Source organism: Mixophyes fleayi, chromosome 6, assembly GCF_038048845.1.
Source record: "Mixophyes fleayi isolate aMixFle1 chromosome 6, aMixFle1.hap1, whole genome shotgun sequence".
Lineage (NCBI taxonomy): Eukaryota > Metazoa > Chordata > Amphibia > Anura > Limnodynastidae > Mixophyes > Mixophyes fleayi.
In genome coordinates, this window is record NC_134407.1 from 57,084,320 (window position 1) to 57,092,460 (window position 8,141).

Consider the following 8,141-nt stretch of genomic DNA (forward strand, 5'->3'; position numbering starts at 1 on the left):
TGAAGTGGATAGGAAGGAATTGGAAAGCAGCCTCGAACTGGCTAAAATGATAGCCAATAATAGTAGCTCATGTCGGCTCTGGTAGCATAGAATGGAAACCTTCTGTAGAAATCTTGCGTTTGCCACCGCCTACCTCCAACTCGCCATGATGTGTCCCATGCTTTGTAAGGAAATAAGAATCACTGCCCCAGTCACCTGAGTGATGATCCTTGCCTCCTGACACTGTGCCAGAAGGAGAAATTAAACAGTTAGTTAAGGTGACTGGGGCAGTTATTTTACTTTCCTTCCACTCCTCTGGTGGCTGACCACACCTTTTCTGGTTTTGTGTCGGTGCACACACTATTTCATTGGCCCCTGTCATTGCATTCCCCCGGTGGGCCCTTCACGCCCCAGTCCAACACTGCATATGCAGCCTGGTAACTCGATCTCTTATTTGTCTTCTCTCCCTCCTCCCTATTCTGTTCTTCCCTGTAGTAACATCCCCATGTGTCCCTCCCTTCCATTCCCCCAAAACATTTTATCCTTCCAATATTTGATAACTTTTTTTTTTTTATTTCTGTTATCTTCTATAATATTAGTCTATTATCAGATATGTTAAATTTAAACTGATGTTTGGTTTCATTGTTCTCCCCTTTTCCATTCAATATATTTTTTTTACTTATTGTATGGTACTAAAATTCAATAAAATATTCTTTAAAAGAAAGAATTTTGTTTTTAAATGATTTTTATCTTCATTAGTCATCCTGAGGTGGCGATACCAGAACAGGTATTGTGACGTATAGCCTTGATGATTGTTAAATAGGCAAAACCTGGAGAATCTTATCCCCATCAGGGTTATCGCTGTCTATCACCGGCATTAACCCTTTTCATGGATTGGGAGATGTGGTAACGAGCCCTATCACAGGGAAATACACCTTTTTTCACCAGTGATAGGACTCTTCACTCGTTGAAACATATGCTGGAATATATAACTTTATGAAGACATTATTCCAAACCTGCTACTGGTATGTTATCTTCACTTTACCGTGACTGTCAGAACAGCTCTGGTTAATCTGATTAATATATTTAGAAGATGCAAACTGATTGCTGCCATATTTATGATAAAGCCATAGTAACCCATATACATCATGATTCACTAATGTCATGCCCCTCTCAGTAATAGTTAAGCATGCAAAATTAAACTAACCCTCTCTTAGGAAATACATTTATGCTTGCTCATGAACTGGGCTCTGGTTCCATGTACCAGCTGAGAACCATATGAAGTTATTGATATGCCAGTGTACAGTGCGTGTGCAGTGATTGCTCCGCTTGTCTTTCTGTGATGGAAACAGTGACATCATCATGTTTCCATTGAGAAAGAGAAACTCCTGGGTCTGGTACGGCTCAGAGAGACACTGCCTGTAGTGTTACAGCTTGTGTTAACAGCCTCTAACATTAGCTTTATATCACTGACATCAAGGCTTATGACTTGCATGATCTGCACATTTTGAAAGTGATATTAAACCCCAAAACTGTAAACATTTTGGGCCAGCTGCAGAGTTGGTCGCAAATTGGGAGTACTTTACGGTAAAAAAAATGGTCACCGATGAAAAAATGTATTTACACCCATCTGCTGAGCTGTATGTATCTTATGATCCATGTAGGTCAGCACCAGTAGCATATGCGCCCTGTGGACTCCACACACACGACATAGACACTTATGTTGCACTTACACCCATGTTTAAATCCATTTGATTTATGTGCAACAAACACATTCACTATTAGGCATTAATAAAACTTAAAAAAAAGCTCTCTAATACAGCTGAAGCAACTCCCTGTCTTGTCTATGAAAAAAAAAAGTTTTGCTTAAATGCACACGAAAGTATAATATATGTCCAAGCCACGAAGAAAGCACCGATTCAGTGCAAACACAAACAGCCATTCACAAACAGTTCACTAGTGCCGGAGACCATCATCATTATTACCTGCTATTTGCATCTGCTCAAGACCACCCTCAAATAATATGGCTTTCTCAGGGATATCTACATATATTTTCGTGGTCTGCACCCACTCGCCCTACGTTAGAATACCCCCATCCTACCTCTCCAGGTGCAGGTGGTAACTAAGTGGTAGAATCAAGCATGGGCACATATGTGTGCATCCACTTTCTGGGCATGCACAGGACGATTTCACTCCAGATACGGTATTCAAACTTTCATAGTACTGTGCACCAGCCCCTTTATTTTTAAGTGTAGTATGTAAACTGATAGAGGAGGTTACAAAAGTCTGATGTAAGATGCATTGTTGCGAACAGGTTAGTCAATGTATTAAATAAAGTCAGTCACTTAGCATAGGATGGCTTTTTATAAAAATATGGCAGCTGTTAGCGTACTTTTCATTATCTGAGGAATGTGGAATTTGAGGAATGGGCAATAAAACACAGTTCACCATCCTCTACAACATATAACTTTTTCTGCATTTTGTTTCAGTTTATGAAGTTAGCATATATACTTGCAAAAAAGAAACTATGGAAGCCTAAATGGAACAAGTTTATATAGAACAATGAATTCTATTAATTTCCGAAAATGTAAATTTTCCATGTAAAGCAAAATAATAAATAACATATTTAGTTTAGTAGTATAAAACCTTGCTCTGTTAATACATCAAGCTGTTTGCTGCTGTGGAGTGCAGTGTGAGATAGCCTGTATGACTGCTGTTAAGGAGGAGGAGTGGAGTTGTTGTAAGGCACAAGAATAGAATGTGGGGTGGGCTGATGAAAGTAAATATTTACACTCTAGCGAAGTGTGATCAAAAGACAAAAACATGGGATGAAAAAGTGATAAGATGAAAATATAAATATATAAAAATGGTTAACAAAATAAATAGAGATAAACATACAAAAGAAAAAAATAAAATAAAAACAGGGAAAAATATACATTACTAGCAGGGTCACCCAGCGCCGTGTGGGTCTTAATTGCAGTTTTTCTATATTAGCAAATTATTTGGTAAATAGACCAAAAATGCTATTTAGAAAATAAGATTTGTTGCTTAGTCGTGTTGTTGTTATGTTTTGTTGTGGCACGGTTTCCTTCCAGCAGTCAAACAATTGTTTATAAAGTTTTATTTTTGCAAGGACAACTCAAGAGAGCAATACAACTGACAAATAGAATACGTCTGAACAGACTAAAGAGATAAATACATAGTGGCTACAGCTAGCGTAGCATTAATAGACTACTGATGACAACATATAAGTATAGCTTAAAAGAAAGAGAGACCAAGAGATTTTATTGTGTAGGAAAGAGGGGAGAGAGAGAAGAAGAGGGGGACGAGTCAAGAGAAGAAGGAGAAGAAGGAAAAGAGGCAATTTCCATATATATATAAAAAAAGAGAAAAGCAGAAGGTGAGAAGAAAAAACACATGAATAAAAAGGGGGAAATAGGAGGGATAGATGGATGGCAGCGAGAGGTTATATGAATGGCGAGCAAACCTGAAAGAAAGAGATCCACAGGTCCCAGACCTTGTCAAACAATTGTTTAAAACCAAAAAACGTTTTCAACATTTGTGTCTCTGTCGCATTGTCACTCTGTCATCTAATAGGTGACTTTTTCGCTACTAAATAACTATGTAAAATTTAGCAGCTTTACTTTGAGAACTGTGGAAGATATTTTACTAAACAAAGAAACAAACTTCTTCTATTATAGAGATAATGAGAATGAAAATATGATAAGAAGGATATAATAAACTTGTGGAGTTGGGTATGGGGGGGGGAGACAGTGTAAAGAGGGGAGATAAGGGCGCAGGGGGTATAGGGGGACGGATGTGTAATATGTGGGATGTTTTATACATATATATATATATATATATATATATATATATATATATATATATATATATATATATATATATATATATATATATTGCAAATTGTAAGATACAAAATATGGCGCTCGTAGCAAATCACCAATAGTCCAGTACAGAGTCTAAAATCTTCTCAAAATACACTTCCCATGTGCGGGTGGCTGCCAGTCCTCCTTATACCAAGCGGTGTAGCATGGAAGTAACCTATAAAGAGAGATGGAGGAGGAGGCGCACAATAGTGTATTATATTGATATAAAATGGGATCACACAGAAATCCGCAATAGGACCAAAACACCAGTGAAGAAGAAACCAGAAACCAGATACTGTAGTGCATCACCCTATTGCAATGATGAGGGTGTATGCGTACCAGCAGGGCCGGATTAAGGGAATGGAGGCCCCTGGGCTAAGGGGCCCTCCATTCCCCGCGAGGCCCCCAATGTGAGCCGTCCGCCGCCCCCCACCCCCTGCGAGGACCCCCCCAAGCACTTACCTGTCAGTGCAGTCCTCCGTCCCGGCGCGCTGTAAGCTCCTTACTGAGGAGATCTCGCGAGAGTTCATGAACTCTCGCGAGATATCCTCAGTAAGCAGACTACAGCGCGCCGGGACGGAGGACTGCACTGACAGTACTCAGCAGCATCGATCGGGCCGGGGGCGCCCCCGCCCCCGACCGATCAATAATGCTGCTGAGGAGTTTGAAGGGCCCCCTGGATGCCCGAGGCCCCTGGGCTATAGCCCAGTTAGACCTCGGGTTAATCCAGCCCTGCGTACCAGATGTATATATTGCAGCTTATCTCAAATACAATCACAGTGACTGAACTTGCAGAACTTCCATGTGGTATATAAAAGCACCCAGGACACACTTGTGCAGATGTATGCGTACCAGAAATCAGAACTTTTCAGCTTGTCTATGCAGATGTCCCGCAGCTGATCAAAAACAGGTCACATGACTGGATACACAGCTACCAGCCTCAGGAAGTAGAGCACACAAGGGACCATAGATGTAAAATCAATAGTACACCCTCATCATAGCATTAGGGTGATGCACTACAGTATCTGGTTTCTGGTTTCTTCTTCACTGGTGTTTTGGTCCTATTGTGGATTTCTGTGTGATCCCATTTTATATCAATGTACTACACTATTGTGCGCCTCCTCCTCCATCTCTCTTTTATATATATATATATAAAAATGACAGTGAGTAGACTATATAAATGCAGAGAGTGAACAGCGTACATAGGATCCAGATGAAAAAGTCTGTAGAGAATAGTAGCAAGGAGAAAAATTGTGTGGCTGATGTGTGAATACCTAAATAACAGTGGGGATAGTGCCAGGAATGTAGTTGACACAAACTAATAAGAGATAGATAGATAGATAGATAGATAGATAGATAGATAGATAGATAGATAGATAGATAGATAGGTATGAGATAGATAGATAGACAGATAGATATCAAATGATAAAATATAATGTATAATAAAATAAAAATAAACAATAAGATGTACAATATAAAATAAGGAAAACAAAATATGAATGAAAATGAATAAAGATAACAATTATAAAATAGTTAAGAATAAATAATAGTGATTAAAAAGTTTAATAAAATCGTTATAAATAGTGAATTTGAATGATTAATTAATAGATGAAAAATGATTAAAAATAAATTAAACAGTGTCAATGAGTGTCAGGGGGAGTCTGTTAGGTGTGTAGATACAATTGCATTTTGCCATTGCTTTGTGGCTTCCTCAGTGGGTTCTCTGGTAGAATTTATTTGATTTTTATTTGACCTGAACCACTTGCTGAGGAAAAAATGTATATGAATACAGATGGCTTTTGTGCAGGTGTAATGCTTGGAATCCCTCCAATGAAATAAAAAATAGTAACCAAGAACGTAATTTTACATTTTGAGAATGAACGGAAATAAATTTTTTGGATATAGATCACCATGTATTAGGTGAAAAAGCTCAGTGTTTAAAGTTCTGAAAAGGACTGTGGAGACTTGGCTGGCAAAGCCATGCCCATGTGGCTAAAGTGATTTTGGGACTACTGACACTCGCAACAAGGAACTTGGAGAGACAACTCTACAGAAGTATCATTATCATAACTGGCTGTCACTCTGGTTGTAGAGGGTCAAGTCAAGTGGACCTCACTTGACATATGGGTACACAATGTACCCACGGTAGATCTGCCAGTATCTCTTCACCTCCGACATACAGCTTACTTACCTGTAGCTTCTGAGAGGAGATGCTGTGTACCACAAGCTCTGTCCTATCTACTTGTCTTCATCCCCAGGTACACAAATGATTCATGCACTGTGAGCATTCACTTAAGATGGCCACAAGCTCATCATTTATTTTGTTGTTTAATAAACAATTGCATTTCTGTACAATAACAGCAATTAAAGTGGAGGCACACAATAGCATTGCTAACAGTTTGATCGTCTTTAATCAGATTGGTCATCAATGAACAAGTGATTCATATACATTGTAATTATGATCTGACAAACAAGACAGATATTCTCAGTACGTGCAGAACATAGAAGAGTTCTAGGATTGCTGAACTTTAATCATATGATTACAATACACACATACTCCACTCAACAAATCATTTCCAAAAATAAAGATTGGATCGTTGATCTATTTGGTTATCTGTACTGGGCTGACTGTCACCTACATCAATATTTTAACAATATTATAACTTATCAGATAGAATGAGAGAATTATAATATATTTAGAGGAGGGGTCAGGTAGTGAAGAGAACAGAGCATTTTATTGTTGTACTTAGAAGCTCTGAGTCAAATGAGTTACTGGTCACTCTTTCCTGCATTGGAACACCACAGGAAATGGTGTGGGCCAGCTAATAAAATATTTTTTGCACTTTATTGTGCAACATGTATATTATTTTAAATAAAATACATACAAACCCTGCTGGCTGGTCCTCCTTAATTCACACATATACATTACTTAACACTGTCATGTGGTAAAAAAAAAACATAACTTACCATAATACTTAGGTTTATAACTGAAGTAAAATATAATATGTGAAATACCAAGAAGCCATTCATTTTTTAAAGCACATAAATATTTTAAAACCTTTATATATAACAATTGCCTTATAATTTGATGTTCCTCAAATATCTTGAGAAAGTCAGTGGCTTTCCACAATAGATGTATGTATTCTTTATTTAAGAGTAGATGCACAGTTCCCAAAATTTGAATGCAACTAACTACCAGTGACTCTTTGCTGTTGGGCAGGTCCAACATTTTCATATATCTTTACTATATTACAAACAAACATAAAAACACCTGTACTGAATAACAAGTTATAAACCATATATAATTAAAAAAAATATACTAAATATGTATATTGTTGTGTGTTTGAAAAATAATTAAACACCCACTTAACTGCATATCTACATATCTGAAACTGAAAAACACTAAAAACAGTTCAATTAATTAACTGTTCGTTTCATTGTTTGATCTGCTTGTTAAAAGTTTCCTGTTTAAGCCTTAAGCAAGATGTACTTAGTATATCAATGTTTATTGTGCCCCATCTGTTAGACTGCCCTATCTCTGGTATCGGTGCTTTAACTTTTATGTATTCAATAAAAACAAATAAAAATAATGTTACAATATTGACACATCCATTTCTTAGGGACAAATCTAGAAAACATGATGCTGTAAGTGGGAATTAGAACTATGAGGATGTGACAATAGAGCTCTAGCTCTTACACAGTTGCTAACAGTGTAATGACATTCCTATGTGGACGTGCACTTAGACACATCTGACACTAAGCAATGCAGATAGAGACAGTACAACACTACACCCTGAAGCATCATGTTGAAGTTACTCTGTAGTACACACTCTAATTTAAATTAATCATTGTTTATAAAGTGGAATTATTCCTCACACTGTATGACATGTATCCCAGTGTAAACATTTATATTAATGTACGGATAGTGCTTGTTATAGTATCAGAAAACGAGTATAAACTATAACACTGGAAACCATTAGCGTATACTATACTTTTGATAGAAACATAATTAACCTTTCATTCCGAATTTCCGATACATTTTGTTGCCCTTTAAAACCCCAGTTTGTTTAATTAAAGCTCACGCATGTACATAAACTGAGGATTGCATTCTGAACAAGAGGTTGTACCCTGGTAACTAATTAACTATCCCTAGAAATTGGGATCAGTTTGTAACCTTTGATGCGCTTTTCCGCGAGTTGAATTGTTTCAGTAAAGTCCAGGGACTGGGTGGATGACTATAAAAAGCTGCAAAAAAACAAAAATGTTGAAAATACA